At 44.6% G+C, this 22287-nt stretch overlaps 1 protein-coding gene across 1 annotated transcript in view; it reads right to left on the bottom strand.

The window, feature by feature from the left end:
- The window catches only part of STXBP6 (syntaxin binding protein 6), a 242605-nt gene extending 231879 nt beyond the window's left edge, over positions 1-10726 (bottom strand). Inside the window, exon 1 of the mRNA XM_088025058.1 lies at positions 10626-10726. The gene's annotated coding sequence lies outside the window, so the exon portion shown is untranslated. The remainder of the gene's footprint in view (positions 1-10625) is intronic.
- Positions 10727-22287: the final 11561 nt, after the last annotated feature.

The following is a 22287-nucleotide window of genomic DNA, read 5'->3' as shown; positions in this document are numbered from 1 at the left end:
ACTAAATATTGGCAAGAACGTGGAAAAAGGGAACTCTTGTTTCGCACCAGACGGGGCTATAAATTTGAGTGACATACTGGAAAACCTCTTGGCTGTATCTACTAAAGTTAAATGTACTCCTGTCACAGGACCCAGCAAGTATACCCACATGCACATACCGGCAATGCATACCTATGTGCACCAAAAGACCTATCTACATGAATGCTCAGAGCAGCTTTATAACAGCGCCCAACTGGAAACAGCACAAATGTCCATAATTAAGAACTGTGGTATATTGATACAACAGAATAAAATCCAGCTTCTGCTCCATGAGCAATAGGCATGAATCTCACAACATTGCGAGAAAGAAGTCAGACACGAAAGAATACGAAAGAATGACCGTACTCGCACAAAATTAAAAAACTGGCGAATGTGATCCATAGTGTTAGAAGTCAGGACAGTGGCTACCATGGAGGAGGAGGTTACCAGCTAGTCCACGGAGAGATTCTGGGGTGCTAGCGGCACTTTCTCTCTTCATCTGTGTTAAGGCTAAGTGGAGTGGAAATTCCCTGCATCGGACCCGTGTAATCTGTGCTGGTTTGTGTGTGTATACAAAGCTTCAAAAAAACCCACTTTTTTTTTTAAAGCAAACCCATCTAAATGCCTCCTCCTGTGCAAAGCCAAACAGGGCAAACCTATTCAATTGCCCCTTAGTATAGATGTATGTAAGCGCTTGGGCCTAGTGCAAACAGCAAGAGGCACCGGATCCCGCACCTCATCTGTGCCTGGCCCCAGCCCCAACCCGGGTGAGCCCGTGACTCGGAGGGAGTTTGACTCCCTGGGCCTCATTGCTCTCAGCTAGAGAAACCAGTGGGGAAGTGATGAGTCTTGGATAAAATCCAGGGAGGGCACTCTGTAGACCATAAACTGGCAGGACATTATCACATACCACAGCAGACGCCGTTGAGAAGCGGGAGAACCTGCGGAGAGTTAGGGAGATTTTGAGGAGCTCTGGGGGGTTAAGAGTTTTAGGGGCCAGTAGCGTAGGTTCTTTATTTATGAAATTTCCTTTCAATGCCAACATGAGTTATTACACTTCCCGTTTGCACAGCTGTATTATGAACTGCTCTGTAATAAGCTTTCCATCATAAACAGCACTTTTCAGCTCACATTTGGAAATGATACACACTCTTCAACTGTAGAGTAAGGGTAAGTACCCAACAGTACCCGTCTCTGAAGGTGGGTCATGCAGACAAAAGGAATCAGTATTTGTGAAGTGCTTACAACTGTGTACTATGTTAGCACATAATAATCTCTAGGGAAATGTTAAATACTAAAAATAAGAGACTGACAGAAAAACTAATGGACTACACAGTGGAGGGGAATCCCGGAAGAAAGCAGCTGTCCAGCTCAGTCTGTTTCTATTGATTCTCCCCTACATGTCAGACATGCTAGGCCTTGGGGATACAAAACTGAAGATCCCAGCCTTGGGTGGAGTTCATAGCCCAGTGGATAAAAATCTGCTACTGGATAGATCAGTGACTACGTGGTTGGCAATGTGGATGAATCTGGAAATATGTCCATTTTATGAGCACTGGGCTCTTTTTATAAGCACCAAATATCTACCTTCAGGGTAGGGTGGTTTGTTTGTTTTTTTACACTACTGTTATAGTTGCATAAGGATTTAATTTTAAAAGGCCTTAATTTGGGAACACCCAGCTTTATATACCTGGCTCCTCCAGAGCAGCAGGACAGCTTCCTTACTGTGACTTAATGATAGGGTAGATGTAATTCTTCAAGAATAATATGAACTTCTCAACCACTAGATACTGCTGGCTTTCACCTGACACTGTGTGAAGCAACATTTTCCCCAAGCGGTCTGAAAACAGAGAGCTGGGTGATGCAGACCCTCTCTGACCAAGCTTCCTTACCCACCGTGGTCATGAGAGGCAACGAGATTAGAGGACACACACTCACTCGCCTCAGAAATCGGATCTTCCCCACCTCGGAGAGACACTCCACCTCCGAAGGACAGTAAGTGCCAGTGACTCTTAGTGTGTTGGGCTTCAACCTGAATATCTTGTCTTTGATTATTTGATGTTGGTACAATGTCAGGTTAAATGCCTAGCCCTAGCACTGTAACAAAGCGAACAATCTCGTTCTCTTCAAAATCGGGCATGAAAGATCCACACGTGCCAATCCACAAAACAGTCAAACAAGAGGGTGAAACAGGGCCTCACAGGATAAATTACCATCATAGGGAAAGCAAGGAATTGCAGACTGTGAAGGCTTGGAAACTAGTTGATTTATGGCACTTGGGGTTTTGTTAAAACCTTAGGAGCTATTCGTGTCTATTTTTTCCCAGCAGAAAGTGAAAAGGATCCGTCCACTTAATTGAAATGAAAACACGATCTCTTATTTCCTCTCACTTCAAATGATGATAAAGGAGATGGAAACAAAAGTTAGTAAGCCCCGACTCACCTTGTGTAACCCTACGCAGATGCCACTACCTCAGCCAGCACTGGAGAGTGATGGGGCAGCCTCTTAGAGTTCAGAAAGCCCTCACAGGCCGTATTCATGCCAGCCTCAAGAACCAGCCCCATGAGCCAGGCTGGCAGGGTAGCTACTGTCGTACCCAGGAACACCAAGGAAACGGAGACCCGGTGAGGGCGAGTAACACAGGCCCCAGGTTGGAAAACTACAGCCAGGGCCAAGATTTAGTTCCTACTTCTTCCTTGTCGCTTGTTTCCCATTAACCTAATTCAATCCAAACTTTCCAGAGTTGACAGACTCATGGAAGGCAAATGAACGAAGCGCCTAGATTTTCTAAAGTCAACAATGAAGCAAATATTTTCACCGTCATCCCCAGAAACTTTCACCCATGCTGCTCATGAAGTGCAGTGGTTTGCGTCTTAGCTCCCTTCATTTCCTCTCATCTGGTAAGGAGATAAAGGTCACTAAGTGGGGAGGTGGGGGGGAAGGCAGCTAGGCAGGGATGGGCAGAGACCACCATACTAAGGAATGGGAGCACTAATTGAGCGGCTCAGGGATGATCTTCTGGTCAAAAAGAAACCAACACTGGGGCGCCTGGGCGGCTCAGTCGGTTAAGCATCTGCCTTCGGCTCAGGTCATGATCCTGGGGTCCTGGGATTGAGTCCCACATCGGGCTCCCTGCTCAGTGGGGAGTCTGCTTCTCCTGCTCCCTCTACCGCTCCCCCCTGCTTGTGCTTGCTCGCTCTCAAATAAATAAAATCTTCAAAAAAATAAAGTACTTGTGCTCTCTCTCTCTCTCAAGTAAATAAAATCTTAAGAAAAAAAAAAAAGGAGAAATCAACTCCATCAAAGCCGAGTAAAGACCAACACCTAAAAGTTACCTGGACTCAGCTGAGACTAGCACAGTGACTTTACCAAAGCTATGGTAATTTGAAAACCAATATGCAAATGAATCCTGAGGACCAGGGTTCACATTCATCCCCGACATCCTTTCCCCACCCAAACCCCATCCACACAAATCAAAAACCTCCGGGAAGCCCTTGGCTTTCTTCCATATATTCTTTTCCCTTAGTCCTAACCGTGGAATTCTTAGCCCTTGAAGGAAGGAGAAGGCAAACAGGCAGCGTTCCAGGCCCATCAGGTTAGGCACTTTTCTGTGAGCTAGGTCTCACTCTGATGTTACAGGTAAGAAAGTGGTAGCTCAGATGTGACTCACCTTGCCCAAGTTCCCCGAGCAGAGCCACTATTCAGAACTACTCAGCTCTGTTTTAGTCCAAAGCCATCTGCTCCACACTGCATCGGCTTCTACTCAGAGTGATCCATGGCTCAGCACCAACCACGTCTGTGGGAGCTTGTTATAACTGCAGGATCTCCGGCCCCAACCCAGGCCTATGGAATCAGACTCAGCACCTTAACAAGATCCCCGGGTGTTTGTGCCCATGAGTTTGAGAAGGCCAGCTATGTCACAGCGCTGAAGAGAGAGAAGAAACATCTCTGCCAGGGGGATGGCAGCCTCAGCTCCAGTGGTGTTAAAAACTCCTGTAGTATCATGACTCCTGGATCCAAATACACTGATGTTGTGTAATGCCGAGTAGCACCTGAACCATGCTTCAGAGAGATTTTTTTTTTTTAAGGGAAGTCTTGACAGAGCTCCACAAACTGGAAGATGACACTAAAACATCTACCATAGTCAAATCTCAAGGGAGAAGCTAAACGTAAGCTGCCAAGTTGGCAGGAGCCTAGTGCCCTTTGGTGGTTCACAGTAAGGAAGCCCACATACGGATTTCGTCTCTGGAGGGAAGTCCAGAAACATACTCCAATCTGAAGATCCCAAGGCCACAAAAACTACCCCACTGACTCAGGAGCCACTTGGAACAAAGTGCTTTTAATTCAGGGGAAGGACTTTGGATCAAAGAGTCACAGGAAAACCCTAGAAAGACCCCAAGACAAGGAAGGACAAAGGAAACATCTAGATATTTTTTTTTCCCAAAAAGAAAATCTGGCCTGAAATGAATATGCTATTCCTAGATCTCCCTGACCGCTTTTTCTTACCATTCTCCTTTCACTCCAGCCTTCTTGCTTTTTTATTGTGACAGAATTCATACCCCATAAAATTCACCCTTTTAAAGCATCCAATTCAATAGTTTGTAGAGTATTCACAAAGTTGTGTGATTATCACCACTCTCTAATTCCAGAAACATTTTTCATCACCCCACAAGGAAATCTGTATCCATCAATAATCATTCCCCATTCCGCCCCCTCCCCAGGCTCCGGCAAACCACTAATGTACCTTCTGTCACTATGGATTTGCCTATTCCGGACATTTCATACAAATGGAATCATACAACAGTGGCCCTTGGTGTCTGGCTTCTTTCACATAGCATATTTTCAAGGTTCATCCATGTAGCACGAATCAAACTTCATTCCTTTGTATGACTGAACGGTATTCCATTGTATGGATACCCCACACTTTGTTTATCCATTCATCAGCGTGTGGGTATCAGGGCTGTTTCCACCTTTTGGCTGTTACAAATAATGCTGTTGTGAACATTTGTGTCCAGGTGTTTGTGTGAACATGTTTTCTGTTCTCTTGGGTATATGCCCAGGATTGAAACTGGCCCTCAGGTACCTCTACGTTTAACATTTTGAGGAACTAACTGCCTGTCTTCCAGAGCGGCTGCACGACTACATTCCCACCACCAATGTAACGTAGGAGGGTTCCCATTTTTCCACAGCCTCACCAACAATTGTTCTTCTATGTCTTTTTGATCACAGCCATCCTGATGGGTGTGGGTGATACATGGTTTTGATTTGTATTTCCCTAATGACTAATGGCGTCTACCATCTTTTCATTCGTTCATTGCCATTTGTATATCTTCTTTGAAGAAATGTCTATTTAAAGCCTTTGCCCATTTTAAAATCAGGTTGCCTTTTTAATCGCTGAGTGTTAAGACTTCTTCCTTCATGCTATTTTTTGAAACTCCAGTCACACCCTCTCTTCCTGGAAAGTTCTTCTTCCAAATACCCAAGACTCTTCGGCTGGACTTCCCTCTGTACTTGGACCCACTGTCCGCTAAAGGCCTAGAAACAATTTCTCTCTTTGTTCCCAGGTGCCCTTCCTTGTTTTTAATCTGAGTGTTGGCCCCTCCTCTTTCTCCACAAGTAGCTCTTCTGTGGTCCCCAGAACTCATGGTTACTTCAGTGAATTCACAGAATCAAGAAAGAACAACAGGATCTTTGACCACCAACACAGACTCACTCAGTCTCACTCTGTGTGAGGCATGATCCTTTTCCTGTGTGCTCTGAAAATTATTTACATGCAGGCACAGGTACAAGCCTTCAATACTCCTGCTCCATTACGCCACTAACCTAAAATGCCCCTTCTCTTCTCTACAAAAGTACAACCACCCATCATTTACATTTTCACAGTTTATCCCCGCCATGGAGGTTTCCTCAGCCACCACAGCTTAAAATGGTTTCTCTCCACCCTGAAATATAGTAATCACCTACAGACTCCATTAATCAATCGATATTCATATTTAATGAATGCCCCTATATCATAGGGATAAACTAAGTGAAAACAGCCCACCCATAGTTGATGTTAATTATCATATTAGAATTGTTGGGATGTGCTACTTTGGTAACGGAGTATTAGAAGATCCACACATAACCTCAAAAATGTTGCATTCTGGGAAATGTTTAATTGAATAACTATAACCAAGATTTTGTTGAGACTTTTAACTCAGAGACTTTGATATGATGATGCACATGTTGAGACTCTCTAAGAGGGAAAAATAACAGGCAGCGCTTCCAAATTGATCTGCCCTTTTCAAGAACACACCTATTAACCACCACCCCAATAGGATTCTTCTGATGTACTCTGGAAACTGCTGAGCTAATTCAATTGCTACTTAATTCCATCAGCTGGACAGCATGGCGTGGAAACCGTATTTTCCACCTGCATAAGGAACCAAATTTGCTTTGTTTTAGAATATTGTCAATTGGAAGTCACTCTATTTCCGTGTCAGTTTACAGAAAAAGAAAAAAACACACATTAAAAGTGTTCATAATTTTGAAGACCCATCCAGATTTCTGAAATTGGAAAATGATAAAATGTGGAGGAAAATATGTATTTTAGAATTGCGCTAGTAGCATACGACCCAAGTTTTAGTTTAAGCACGCTCTAGGAAGGTGGTGGAGAACAGTGTTCCCAGAATGGGCTGTGACTCTCTCTGACCCAGAACCATCCAAGGACCAAAGAGAAATAAGGTATTGTAAGGACCGTCTCACAACAGACTTACACAAGGGAGCGAAGATACCAAGCGGTCATGTGCTAAGAAAAGCTAACCACAGAGATAAGGAAAGAAGCCCCCCACCTCCGCCCAACAAGGGGTTGGGGGCGGGGATGTGGGGAAAGCCTAGCAGGGAAAAGTAGGGGTAACACCCAAAATATAAACATCAAGTTATGGGAAAGAATTTTAAAACAGAAATGTTCCCTACTCATGTTAAGTAGGAGAAACCATTTAAATTAGCTAGTGAATCTGAAGAATTACAACCGGAGGTGTTTCTTCACTGTGTGCTAATTACCACCAGGAAGACAGGCAGGGGCCTTGCAGTTTTATCTACTAAAACACTAAATGGTACACTTGAGTTTTTGAATAGGTCTCTGATTTTACTGATAGGTCTTTCTAGTGCTAATCATATTAAAATGAAAACAAAGCACAAATGGAGAGCTAAGATAAAGCATGTGGTCAGCCGGGACTCCATTTGGCAAGGCAACACAAGAACTTTAAAGTGTTCATCTCCTCTTACACCTAGTCATTTGGGTGCTACATAACCCTTCTTCTTTCTGTAGGATGTCATCTCAGAAGCCCTCCCGACTCAAGCAGGCTCCCTCCCAAGACCTCTCTGATACAAAGAAGTTAAAGTTCAAGGCCACAACTAGTCATGGTGGGCTCTCAGCCCAGCACCCTGGCTTGGGGGACAAGGAGAAGAGCTCAAGATTGGGTTGTGCCCAAACAGTGCTTGATTATCAGCGAAATGATACAGAGAGGCTGATACTGCCCAGCTGCCCCTGAAAGTCAGCCTTCCTCCCCCTCAGAGTGAGAGAGGATCTCAGTCAGGGACGACACCACCATTTGACAGAGGAAGGGAAGGCCTTTGCCAGGTCTGACCACCACAGAACATCTGTCACAGAGTACACTTCACCTCCCCCCCCGCCCCAGGTCTGGGCAAGCCATTCATTCAGAGACAGCACCACATTGCCAGGGTTTTTTTTTTTTTTTAACACTTGCTTATTCAACCTGTTCTCCAATCTTAAGGTACAAGCTGCCCTGACTTTATGCACCCCACTCCACACAAATGTCTGAGATCCCCAAAGAAAGGAAGAGGGTAGTTGTTGGATTTATAAATATCGGGGTCACCAATCTCAGTCTACTCAGGAGTCACCTAGTAACCAGGGACTGAGGATTTTACAGTGTGTGATTTCTGTGTGGGTAAAATGCATTCATTTGAAGAGCAATCAGAATTACGAAAACTGGACAATGGTAAGTGACACAGGTACTGGAAATATAAAATGTTTTAGGTAAGTTCCAAAACATCCTGTCTCTGTATGTGAAGTATTAAAATAATTGCATTTCAGAACAAACCTCACCTCTTTCTCTCTCACACACATCCCTCCCTGCCGTAAGTCAGTGATTTTATTGGCATGGTCCATGGACTAAGCAGCACTGGCATCATCTGGAACTAGTTAAGAGATACAAATTCTTGGGCCCCCTTTCCTCCACCCTAGACCTAAAGAATCAGAGACCCTGCCAGTGCAGCCCAGCAAGCTTTGTTTTAACAAGCCCTCCAGTTGACTCTGATGCTTATGCTTGAGAACCCCTGCCCTAGGATTAGGGAAGATGCAGTACCAGGGAGGCTCAGGAGCCCGATTAAACCCTTACCAGCTGAGTGAGAGGAAATCCCACCCGTTGTTGTCTCTGGTGACTATTGGCTCTTAATCTCAGACTGATGAGGGGTTGAATCCTTAGTTCAAGGTCACTGTTGGAGACCAAGTCAGAGCTCCAGCCCAGGGTCTGCTGACTCATCAGCCTTAGTTGTCTTCACAGGGGTCTAGCTGACATGCCAATTCTGGGGCCCAGGGCTCTGAACATTGGTAAGGCAACCCTGGAGCTCTCCTAATCTACATCATGCTTCTTCCCTCCGATAAATATAAGAGCTCGAGCTTCAATCCTTAAAATCAAGAGAGGTGGATTTTAGGAAAAGGAAAAAAAAAAAAAGATACACAGCTATTTCCAAAGACCTGAGCAACTAAGCCTCTTGGTGAGGAGTGGGTAGAGGGGAGAAGACTTAGGTGTCTTGTTATAATTAAAAGAATTCATTAATTCAGAAAAACTGAATAAAGAGCACAGCCACAATAAGACCTGAATGGTGCTTTCAAGTTTTCTTAGAACCTTCATTTCTATTATCTCACCCAAGTCTCACAACAATCCTGCAATGAAAGGAGATAAGGCCCCTAGCATCCCCATTTGACAGAAGAGGAAACTGAAATTCAGAGTGGCTACTTGTCTATCAGCACAGTCATCGGCTATCAAGCTAAAACTTGACCTCAGGTCTGACTCTAGAACCTGTGTACCCATGCCATGTGATTTCCACAGCTGGAAATCTGCCCCAAAGCAGATTAACCCCAAGGAAAAAGCAAATAGTAAAACATGCAGCAGAAATGGTGAGCCCCTAAAGCATTGCACTGGAGCAGTGTGTGGGTGCCCCTTTAAGAACTTAACACACAAACCCAAAAGCCAAGGTGTTCAGCCAAAAAAGAAAAAAAAGGAGAGAGAGAGAGAGAGGCATATTTCTAGCCTGCATAATCATTTCTGGACCAATTCCCACTAGCAGCCTCTGAGGCAAACAGCGGCTCACTGCCTGGCTGAAGCTCCTCCACCACCACTAGCAGCCTCCCCCTCTCCCCCAGCACCACAACCACCCCCCCCCCCAGGGTTATGACAGCGCAGCTCTGACTTGTGTGCAGGCAAAACCCCAAAACTCAAAACAAGAAGTGAAAAAAGTGGAGCTAGAAGAAACCGGCAGCATCCTCCACGCCCCGGCATTCTGCACAATGCCAGTTCCAGGGTCCTGGGGTGGCCTGCAACGCGATGTTAGGAGCCCGAGGGATGAGGCGGACATTCTGGTGGATCCACTGACCCTATTCTTTCCCACCCAGTCCCTGAGGAAGAATAATAAAAGAGAGGATTCGTTATGAAGTCCTGGGGCTAGAGCCCAAGGTAGATACAATCCAGGCACCCTCTCCTAAGGAGCAGAATGTCAACTCAAACTGTCCACCTGGTCCTTCCCTTCAAGTCCTGTCCTCTGCGAAGATGAACAGGGTGGGGTTGGCGGGGTGCTGTAAACCTGAGGAAAGGCTGGAGGAGAAACTGTACCATCTGCCTATCCCAGCCATGTTGCCCCATGTGCTTGGGGCTCGATTCCGACCCGCGCTACCCGCGCTAACTCGGAACCCGGCGCCCTTGACAACGTCGGATGTTGGGTAGGGGGCAGCGCCTAGCTACACGCCCTGGGGGTAGGGAGCCGTGCCGCCGGGACAGCCTACCTCAGTTTTGGCCGGAATGATTTTCCTAGAAGACGCCACGGAAGCGAAGATCTGGTGATTCGCGTATTTCAGCCAGGGGTGAGGAACTCAGCCCAGGGGCGCAGCGACCCACTCGGCTCCTCCACACTGGGGCCTCGGGGCGGCACCCTCGGGACTCATCCTACTGCGCGGACGTGCGGAAAGAAGGGCTCCATCCTCAACTTTCTCGGAGGAAACTGCTCCGCTCCGCGGCTTGCCCAACCCTTCCCGCACACCGGGTCCCAGGTCTGGGGAGAACCAGGGACCGAGTCCCTCACTGCGCCCACAAAGCAGCTGCGCCTGGGCGCGCAGCCCCTTCTCCCGCCGCCCGCCAACTTGAACGCTTATCTCTGGGCGCCTGCCTACTCCTCTGGCCCCGCAACGGGATCGCTGCCCCGGCCGCCCGCATCGGACCGAGCGCGGGGCGTCCTGACCGCCGCGGTTGCTGCAGCCGCATCTCCCCTCACCCCCCAACCCCGGCCTGGCCTCTGCCTCGCCCGCCCGGCGCCCCACGCCCCGGCCCTACCGTGCAGCCCGGCTGGTGCCCGGGCAGTGCCAGTGCGCGGCACGCGTCCCAGCCGGCGAGGCTCCTCCCCGAGGGCTGCCCCGCGCGGGGCTCCGGGCTCCGGACAAGGCTCGGCCCGCCCGGGCGCTGGCTCGCAGCCGCTCGCGGCTCCCGCGCCGGCTCCCGCTGCCGCGCGCCCAGAGGGAGGGGGGGGGGAACTCCCGGCAACTCCAACTCCAGGCGCTGGAGCTCCAGCTGCAGCCGCGCGCCCGCCCGCCGCCGAGTGCGAGCGCCTGCGAGGCAAACCTGCCCCCGCGGCCGCCTCTGAGCATGCCCAGTGCCGCCGTGGGCGAGCCCGAGCGCCCCGGCCCGGGGCAGAGAGCAGCGGCTGGGGGCCGGGGAGCTGGCCCGGGCTCCGGACCGCGGGACTTGGGGTGGAGGGAGGGAGTGACGGGCCGGTGCCGGGGAGGGGGAAAGCGCCAGGGGGGGGATGGTGTTCGGAGGGCAATGCAAGTTTCACGGGTTGTGAGAAGTTTGTGGGCTGTAAAGGTAAGCTGTTTCTGTGAGTCTTTCTGCAAGACTCTGTTTGAAAGGACAAGGAAGTATTTATTCTGACAGTAGAGAACGAGTGGATCAAGCACAAGGGTTTTATCCAGTGTACTCAAGCCTGGGGTTGCAAACCCAAAGAGCTAATGGGGCCTGGCAGGTAATACAAATAAGTGAGCCACCTAGGACGCGGAGCGGTGGAGAGGGTTCTAAAGGCACACTCTGTTCTAAACGCCCAGTGCTGTCATGGAAGAATTCAGGCCTACCTTTGCTAGATTTTCTGATTTTTCAAGGAACGACAGAGAGTTCGTTTTTTTTCTCATAGAAAACATCCGGATTTTTACATCTTGATAACAAGTACAGGTTTTCAACAACACTGGAGCAAACAAAATATACCTGGGTTCCTTCCCTGCTCGGCCCCACAGAGAGCTAATTTGAGGATTGTGATTTCTGCATTTTTTTTAGCAAAGAGGTGCTGAGTGCCCACTGTGGTTTAGGAAGGCACTGGAAAGGATCCAAGATGATTCAGATGGCCATCAAAGTTCTACCAGTTACTAAGGGAAATGGGTTTTCCAGACAGAAGAGGGCTAGGGATAGGTGCTGGGGCATTCGAGAATAGAAATTGCTGGTGTGGAAAGGGGTAATGAGAACTAACTTTTGGGAAACATCATTAATAAAAGTACCCAAGGGGGAGGTCACTGCAGGATCAGTTAACAGTGCCCTGCAGAGGCATTTTGGAGTCTGAAGAAAAAGGAAAAACCTACTGGACCCTGTCTTTATTTTAAATTTTGATATTTTTCCTCATGTACTTTTTGTATTTTTAAAGTATTGTATCAAAATATTTATAATGGTTTCTGAGTTCCTTGACATCCCCTTAAGTTTTGTGGCACACCTCACCCTAGCCTGTGCCCTGCTGGGGTGCTACGTGGTGGTACACCTGTCTGCTTAGAGTGTAAGGGGCAAGAAATAGCATACTGAAATGGGAAAGGGGGTTGGAGCAATGGATGGAGGCTGGGGCAGAGCACTTGACTGCCAATTTTTTGGAGCCTGAACTTCATTCAGTTGTTAGCAAAGATACTGGGGGAAGAAAGTGACATAACCTGGACCCAGCTGTAGGAAGATGGGCTGCTACAGACCAAGGAAGCTGGTTTGGAGGGGAAGAATGGGAGAAATGGGGTACCTAGGGCACCTTCACCATTGCGGTCTTATGAAAATCAGATGCATTTCCCTAACAAAGTCACATGTACTCTGCTTGTAATTGGAGAGGCGTGTGGTGGGGCTTGCTGAGTGCCCACAGGTGGGACTCCCAGGTCCTGGTCTAAACCTGGGTTTCCATGGGCAAGAGGCTCCACCTCCAAGCTGCCTTTTCCTCATGTGTGAAATTGTCCGACGGTTCTTATAGCGGTTTTGTGAGGATTCAGACAAGTAAGGTCTGCCTAAGGGCTTTGAAAACTGAGAGTTTAAGCAAATGTAAAGCATTGTTCTTACCTACATATCTATATGAAATAGAATGTAAACGAAGTTCTACAGCTTTACAAAAGTTGTCTTAAGCAGGAAGCTTCTTTGATTTAACAAGCCCTTTTACTGTGTGTGGGATTCTGTTGACAAATCTTTGGAATCAGCTTTTGGGTAATTGGACAATTTTGTGAATTAAGATAGCTCTGTACTTGTTCCTACTGCCAGTTACTCAAAATGACTCCCACCCTCTGTATGGCTCCCTCTATCTCACCTGCAGGTCATCAATCCAGTCTGCCTCAGTGAGACACCTGGGACTTACCCCCGTGCCCTGGATCACTGTCACAGCAGGTGAGTTCCTTGGTTGCTACATTCATGGAGAACAAACCACCACTTGTCTGTGGGAAGCATTTTAAGCATGCAGAACTCTCAGAGAAAAAAAAATGCTTGGGTGTTTACACAAGAAGCCTTCCAGAAGTTATGGAAAGGAGGAAGTACCTAGCCCTGGTACTTGCAAACAAATATTTGCAGAATATATAGCAATTTGTATCATCCAAATCTTCTGTTTACCTCCCACAGATCCTAAGAATTCTTTTTTATTTAAAGATTTTATTTATTTATTTGAGAGAGAGAGAGAAGGAGAGACAGTGAGAGTACAAGCGGGGAGGAGAGGGAGAAGCAGACTTCCCTGCTGAGCAGGGAGCCCGATGCGGGGCTCGATCCCAGGACCCTGGGATCGTGACCTGAGCCAAAGGCAGATGCTTAACTGACTGAGCCACCCAGGCGCCCCTCTAAGAATTTTTTCTAAAAAATCACAATAATGATAAAATTGTAAAGGAGAACAAGAACAGGATATAAATGTTTCTAAAGGATATAAACATGTTCTTTTCCAAGTAAAATGCTTTGTCTACTTAAATTTTAAATTAATTGTGTTTGTTTTTTAAAATAATTTTTATTATTGGTAGTAAATAATACATGATATTAAAAAGAAGCTCAGTCCAAAAGTCTCAGTAAAGAGAAAGTTTCCCTCTCCAAGAAGCATTGTTACCAGTTTTTTGCATCTGGTTACAGAAATATCCCCCACACAAGAGCAAGGATTGTTAGGGTTTTTTTTTCTCTTGATGTCTAATCATGAAACCGTAAAACTGAAAAATGCCTTATAGGTCATCTAGATGCCAATTATAGACTTTTAAATTACAATTATATTCTGGAATAGAAAAGGGAATCAAAGTAGTTTTCTCTTGTGGCACAAGTATACTCATGGTCATAAGGACACCAGATCACATGGCAAAACCCTGCTTCTGAGCATTAAGTGGTACAAGAAAAAAAACTGCATTCACCTAGAGTTCTCCTGAAACCTATAATGCCTAGTGTCAACCTCAACCTACAACACCACAGATTTGGATACCCTAGGTTGCCTGGGGCTGTAGAAGGAAGGGCTGTCTACATAACAAATGGAATGAACTGATATGGACAAAGACAGCTTGATCTAGGAAATTGTGCACTGTAACTTTTTAACAGTGTCACTTTTAGCATCATCAATCAATGTCTTCAAGACTAGTAAAGTCTGTATTTTTTTTTTTAATTCTACACAATGTAGCTAATAGCTTTTCAGATTCTTCATTCTGATGATGTGTTTTCAGGTAAGAAATTCAAGAAGTCTCAACTTTTAGGTTGATCCATGTGACACTGCCATTTTTCTTGGCCATAGTCCCTGGAATATTGGCAATATTATTTTGCTATTCCTAATGGTTATAACCTGGCAATAACAGAATCACCCCCAGGGTAGGGATATATCTGTGGCTGTTGCATGTATGTATGTATCAATTGGGAGTGAAACCTGTCACTTCTAGTGACATGATATGGTGGGATCTGGGAGACCCACAGCATTGAAATGGGCTTTGGGTGCTTATGCTAGGGACCCTATTCTGTTTTGCACACAATTAGTATTGGTGTATGGTTTTACTCATTCAGGATTCTAGCTGGTTTATAAATGAAGTCCTCCTTTTTTGACTGAGTTGCCACGGTACACATTCTGTCCCTAATTTACTAATCAATATATATTAGCCATGTGTTTCCAATCAGATTGTTAGTTCCTTGAGTGCAGGGAACGAGTCTTAAAAATCTTCAATTTCCCTCATCCAATGCCTAGCTCAGAAGCCCATCAACAAACAGTTACTAGCTGTCTCCATTCGGGTGTGTCATCAGGGACAGGAGACAAATAGCTGATCTCCAAAAAGAAGGAATCTGCTATTCTGAATACCTGCATAAGGATAAAATTGCATCGGTGATAATTTTCACAATCAAAGGTATGGGCTATTAAAAGTATATAATGGAAATAGTGGGGAGAGAGTTGAACAGGAACCAGAGCCGGGGCTGAGTCTGAAAAAAGCTGGATCCAGACGGTGACTCCAGAACAGATGGAATTGGAAAACGGAGGACCCGGTGGACAGCGGGCAGTCACTGCCCCATTGACATCTATAGTCCCCAGTATGTCAGCATGTCCCTGGCCTGAGGGTACATTCTTTGATTGATGCATATGCACTGCATAAGCAAATGAGACTACATAAGCCCAAAGTAGCCTCCATGGAGGAAATGACCACCTTCGCTGATGCCTATCTGCAGCATCTCCAGAAGCTCAGCTAGGAAGGAGATGACGATCATCCAGACTCTGTAGAATATGGGCTAGGTTATGACTGCCCAGCCATGGAAGGGATATTTGACTACGCAGGAGCTGTAGGAGGGGCTACAATGACAGCTGCCCAATGCCTGATTGATGAAATGTGCAAAGTAGCAATTAATTGATCCGGAGGGTGGCATCATGTAAGGAACATCTTCACCAGGAGTAGATTCCAGCTCAAGAAACCACTTTCTTTGCTCATCCAGAGGAAACAACTCATCCATTGAAGTTTGATCATGAGATTATAGCAATTCAGTCACATCTTCAGGCTCCACTTCTAATTCTAGTTCTCTTGCTATTTCCCCAAACCTTCAGTTTGTAAGAAAACACATTACTTGTGGAGCACAGTAAAGTAAAGCACAATAAAAAAGAAAAAGAAATAGTGGGCAAAGGAAAGGAAGACTTTCTTGAAGAAATAATGCCCAAACTGAGGTCTACAGGAGAAATATGAAGTAATTAGTAAGGGAAAAAACAGCAAAGAGAATTTCAAGCACAATTTAAAAACAGCATGTGCAAAGGCACAGCGGTGGGAGGGGATGTGAATGTTTGGGAGGGATCTTAGAGGTCTTTAACCAGTCACTAACCCCATGGGCTTTTGATGTAACTTAACATCTAATAAGAACATCTGCTATGAGGAAGCAAACTGTCCTCAGCGAGAAACATAAAACAATCTGGTGTTCAGCAGCATGCCATGGTAGAAAGGGCAAGGGTTTGATTTTAGACAGATTTGAGTTTGAACCTCTGTTTCATCTCCTTCTTGCTATATAACCTCGGGCAAAGTCTACAACTTCTCTAGATACCAGATTTCTTGTCTCATATTACCACCTTCGTATGGTATTCATTGGAGGATTAAAAGGGCACACATGTGTAATGTACATAGCACAGTACCTGACCCACAGCAAGTGCTGAATAAATACTGCTTTCATCTCCTGACCGCCCATTTTGGTAACTGCAAGAAAAATGGGAGGGGGAAACCCAGAATGTGTTTTGAGTTTCCAGTCTGAGCCGTTTCTTAGAAGCACGGCCTCTGCTACAAGCAATCATATTTTATCTCCCCAGATGCAGTATAGCATTCCTGTTTCCACAAAAAACAATTTAACGTACATAGAAACTGCTTTAAAATTGGTTTACCTTCTCTCCTGTCCAGATATCCTAGTGTGTTTTCACCTATTACTATATTTCCAAAGGAAAGGGGGGGGGTAGATTAACACTTTAAAGATTTCAGCATTTGTATTTATGAAGTTAGGACTCGATTTAGTAAGACATTATACAGATAAATCTAAACAGTGACTAGTTCTGAATTTCTATGACAAATAGCCAAGTATGACTCTTCTTCTCTTTTCTCTTGACTTGCATGAATTAAAAGTCTTGAAGAGTAGTCTTCAGCAGAAAAAATAGATATATACACTAAGATTGTTTTGATCACACTCCACTGCAGCAGGAACTCCCTCTTAACTCAAACTTGGGTTTGTTGTATTAAGTTCAGAGTCTGTTAGACTGAACCATCCTAATGACTCGTCCTTTATTTCAGCAATGTTTTCGAAAGACCTGTTTTTGGTTTAAAGTGACTGTCTCCACCAAGATCCAGGAAAGCGGCTAGGCGTTGAGCTAACAGAGAGTCCTTTATTCTGCCAGAACACAAGCAAGTCAGTGACCACACAGAGCTGCTCTCTCTCCCCCAGCTTCTGTGCTGCTAGTTTAGAGGAGAGAATGATGCAATCCATTCATATCTGAGATGGAGGGGGCTTCTCTGTGACACACAGCAGCTCCTTCTCTTCTGTATGTTCTGGTCCCGTCGCCCTCCCAAGACAGCCACAGGGAAAGAAGCTCCTGCTACTCTGTCCCCAGAAGCTCTTTAGGTCCAAAGGACCTGCCCAGCCCCAGGCGGCCCTATGACGTCTGCTGCTGCTGCCTCATTGTAGTAACATGGGCCCAGAACTTTATGACTTAAGCAGCACTTCCCAGGGCGCCTCCGTGGCGCAGTCCGTTGGGCGTCAGACTCTTAGTTTCTGCACGGGCCCTGATCTCAGGGTCATGAGATCGAGTCCCATGTGGGGCTCTGCGCTCAGTGTGGGGTCTGCGTGAGATTCTCTCTCCCTCTCCCTCTGCCCCTCCTGCTCTCACTCGCTCTCTATCTAAAATAAATAAATATATCTTAAACAAACAAGCACGACTGCCCTTCTCAGACCAGCAGCTTCAGCATTACTTGGGAGCTTACAAGAAATGCAGATTCCTGCTCACCCCAGACCTGGCGAATCAGAATCTGCCTTTTAACAAGACTGCCAGGTAATTCATTCGTACATTAAAGTTTCAGAAGCATGGTCCGGGGCCACCCAGCCAAGAAAGGGGGAAAAAACAAAAAGCACTTTAAATAAAGGTGAAATGCATTTTCTTTGGCCCAGATGCCCTTTCTTCCTCCAATCGCCAGGCCTCATCTCTGTGTACCTAAATCCTACCCTGTCTTTCTTTGTTGAGCTGTCTGCAATGCCTCTTCTGGAAATCTTCATCAACTGCCAGAGGCGTCTTTGAACTCGCTAACCTGTATCTTACTGCAGTCTGTTTACACTGTGCAAGTATCTTTGCACAGGTCTAATCCATCCTGTTCGAGGCTTGAGACTTGCCTGAATCTTCTTTATATCCTCTAGAGTGTAGTATGGTGGGCCCTGGGGGGAAAAATTTATTGAAACAAGGGAAGGGAGAGAGGAAAGAAACAGCTACATTCATGAAGTAATTGTCTCGGAAAAATTGAGTGCAGCCCCAGGGATGGGCTTGAGCCTGTTTGAAACAGGAACCTGGTAACCATGTTACGTGCATCTTTGAAGAGCCCCAATACACCGGACACAGAAATGTCCCAGTTGTCCAGAAGCTAACTGGACCAGATCAGATTCAGACCCACCCCATCACAGCACTCCTCATTTAGACCTGGTCCAAAACAGACCTCTTTCTAGAAGAAAATCACAATTCTGTTTGCTAGAGCCTTGATCCCTGGCTTTAAGGATGCTGTGGGCTCTGAACGGACTACCTCTTTGCCTACTTTCTGTCCTATGCCTATTCTCACTTGATAGTTAATATATTCATTTTTTTCTAAAGAAAAAAGGTATTTTTGAAAATCTTTTTTCAGATCCATTTTTTTTTTAGAAATCTTACTGAAAAATATTTCATGTTTCTAATTCAAGTTTTCATAATGCATCCTTGAATAAAAGCAACGAGTTTCTGGTTGCAAGTTACAAGTTCAAAGAACAAATCATTTTATTACTTAATTGATAGCTGAGTCAATTAAAAGCCTTGACTCTAGATGAGATTTATGATGTCATATTCAGAATAAATATGTCTTCCTGAGAGACATCCTGGTGTCATTATAATTTTACCACACATAAAATATAATGGGAAATGTTCCTAGGACTTATAAGAAATTAGACTTTACTAGTGTCAATACTGTTGTGACTCATAAAATGAGTATATGACCCGCATGGGGAGACTTTGTTGTAGGACTGGAGTTCACATAGAGTAGGTATGTTTTCTTTGATAAGCATTAAAAAGTATGACTACATTATTCAAGATCAGTCATTTTGGGGGTACTGTTATGTGTTATAATGTTTTCCAAGAAAGACTGATGATCCTGAGGGGGTGAATATTCAGAAACTATAGCCCTGTGGTTTCCACCTCTGTGAATTTCTTTTAAGGAAACAGCTCTATCATAGCAGTATTAATTGTAATAGAAAAATGGGTAATATTTCTCAGGAAACAGGAAATGGTTTGGTCATACTTATTAATATGGTCATATTTAATAATAATTTGGTCATAATTTAATAATTTATTTGGTCCCATTTAATTAATCACATTAATCTGGTCATGTTTAATAATAATTTAGTCATATCTGATGAAATATTGTGTACCTTTTATAAACAATAAATGGGATAACTACCTGGAGACTGTTTATGAAACCAGCTTAATTTTTAAAAATTTAATCCATGGAATTGTATAAGTTTTATTGAAACTAATCATATGCCCAGCACTATTCTAGACACTGGGGATGCAGAAGTTTTAAAATGACAAATATGATTCCTGACATAGTGACCTCAGAGTCTGATGCAGGAAAAAGATATTAAACAAGTTGATATATAGTTAGAAACTGTGATTCATACCATGAAGTAAGAGGTTAGTATATAATACGGGAACCTAAGCTGGTTTGGGGAAAAGGGTATTTGTCAAGGAAACTCTGGGGAAATAAAGGACGAACCAGAGTTAGTGAGGGAAGACTAGTGGAGAGTGTTCTAGGTGGAAACAGCAGGAACAGAGGAGCAGAAATCCAAGATGTGGGAAGAGAGTTTGATGCTGCTACCGAAGTGGAAGAAGGACCAGAGTGATTGGAGCATAATTCGTGAGAGGTGAATGGTGTGCCCTGAGGAATAGGTTCATGTGATGCCTTCAGGATTTGTCTTATTAATCCCATTGTGGAGGGGTGTCAGGGACATGCTTATATTTTAAGATCACTTTGCATTATGTGGGGAATGGGTGGAAATAAGTCAAGAGTAGAGGAAAGGAAAGCACTTTGGAGACTACTGTAGCAGTCTGGGTGAGAGAGATGAAAGTGGCTTAGATAAGATTTACAACTGGGAAGATGAAGAAAAGGTGACAGATTAAACTATGTGCTGGAGGTGAGAAAAATGAAGTTTACTAACGGATGGGGAGTAAGGATGGAAACTAACTACAGTCCTTACTTGCTTCCTTAAACTGCTGGGTAAATGGCGATGTCACTCGCATATTTCATATAGTTGGAAATTTAGGAAAGAAAACTAACAAATCCGTTTTGGACATGAGATTGAGATCTTGTCAGAGAGCCAAGTGGAATAATCAAATAGATAGTGTACAGGTTTGGAAAAATAGATCAGAAAATAGATCTGGTTGGAAATTAGATATTTGGGAGCCATTGGTGGTCAGATGGTATTGGATGCTGGTGTATAGAAGGAGCGTAGAATGTCTAGGGGGGAAAAGCCCATTTTCACTCCCAAGGAGCTACAGCATTAAGAGGTCTTGTTGAGGAGGAAGAGCTATCACAGGTGACTTCCAGGCTGGAGATTTGTTGGGTAATTCTGGAACAAAGAAAATAGTATTATAAGAAGGAAGGTGTGATCAACTGTGTTGAATACTGCTGAGAGGTCAGGCAAGATGGTGTGCTCCAATGGATAAGAAATAGTTGTCTTATTCAGGTGGCAGTTTTAGAAGTATATCACTTTTTATAATGTTTAAGCTTTATTTAATAATGAAAACCTAGTTAACATTGGATCATTTTTGTTGACTTAATTACAGCAGGATAGTACATATGTATTTACCCCATCTTGATCCCCATACTCTTTGTTAATTTTTTTTTTTGCATCTCTTTATTGTCACCTTAAATATTAACCAGATAACTTTCTTATCTCCAGGCTAGGATTAAACCTTCAAGATTTTAAAACCTGGCTAGCCCTCCCCACTAACAGCACAGCTGCTAAATGCACAAAGTCCCTGCCTTATAAATACCACATTGAATGTATGGTTTTCTTCATATGAGTTTTTGCATGACTTATATAACAAATTATCTATTTCTTCCCTTAAGTTTATTTATAGAATTTTGCCCACAGTGTCCCTTTCCTAAAAAATAAAAAAACCCCAAACTACCTTACTCAGGTAAAATTTGGTCTTAATTTGGCAGATATACACTGAGGCAAAGATGACAGAAAGTATCTGAACAAGAGAGTCCTGGTTTTTTTTTTTTTTTTTTTTTTGCCTTTTTTTCTTTTATATTCAGGAACTAAAGAAAGGAAGTGAGATGGTTTGGACAGGAACTAATATCTTTCCAGTTTGGGGCCCAGAGGGGTAGGATGGGGACAAACCGCCACCCTCCGCTTAAATACCTTGACAATTCATTTTCTTCACAGTGACTCAGAGCATCATCACCCTGTGGTGCTCATGCATAGGAAAACAGAAAGAGGAAGGAGCCTCCAAAAGGACTGGTCTCAGCAAAATTGGCAGGACTCCATTCACTTCCCCCAGCTTTCCACCTCAAGGCCTTAATTACACTGTTAGATAGTAGTCTCACCTCAAGCACAAATTCTCCTTGGCAAGAATTCACATTCATGCAGATTGCCTTCCATAACCCTCTACAACTCTGTTATGCTTACCAGAACTAATCCAAGGTCTCTTCTGTGCTGCATGTCTCATGAGACAGGATAGGTCTCTATGTTAATCACTTGTATTCTGACTTTTCTGCCTCCTCTTATCTGTATCATCAGGCATATTCAGATAGGTCTCAAGCAAATATGTCATCCTTTCTATTTGTGTTATGGATGACACGACATAACCTATGCAGCACTGGGGTTTAAAGGGGCATATGGGACTGTTGGAGAACTCTGGTGGCTAGATGGGAGAGAGTAAGTGAGGGTGTGTTTAAGGGTTTTATAATGGCAGGCACCATGGTGCCCGAGATGAGAGCTCTTAGGGAAGGATGATTGCATTTTTCTAGTGATGTCCTTGACTCTTAATTTTTGCCCAAAGAGACTTAAATACAGCATGTGTAACTTGCATTTCTCCTTTTATCTACTAGAGGAACCCTCCCAGATCAAAGAGGAAAGGCACACCTTTCTGTGATTTGCTTCTCTTTTGTCGTAAACCAGCTTCTCTTTTTGGAGAATGTTTCAACTGATTTTGGTTGTTGTTGGAGATAGACTTGCTCTAAAGTTGTCCAATTAAGTGAACAGATATTTTTCATCCTATAGAATACTATATTGTAATTTTGCTTGATTTTCATGCTCCAGTGATCTGCCATGAGAAGAGCCTGCCCCAGGTAGCTGCTTCTACTTTATCCCGAATCCCAAAACAAGCACCAATGGACAAGACCTGAACCCAATCCAAAGCCTAGAGCCAAGTCCAGCCATCCTGCTTTCTGAGACATAACTCCCAGCCAAATTAGCCTTGATCTGCTGAGCCATAGTCACTTGCAGATCCATGAGCATTTAATGTAGT

The sequence above is a fragment of the Eumetopias jubatus genome, unplaced genomic scaffold, assembly GCF_037043125.1.
Source record: "Eumetopias jubatus isolate StellerSeaLion01/CBP00866 unplaced genomic scaffold, mEumJub1_p1.0 scaffold_7, whole genome shotgun sequence".
NCBI classification, from domain to species: domain Eukaryota; kingdom Metazoa; phylum Chordata; class Mammalia; order Carnivora; family Otariidae; genus Eumetopias; species Eumetopias jubatus.
The sequence above is the reverse complement of the archived record's forward strand: the minus strand, read 5'-3'. Positions and strand labels throughout refer to the sequence as shown.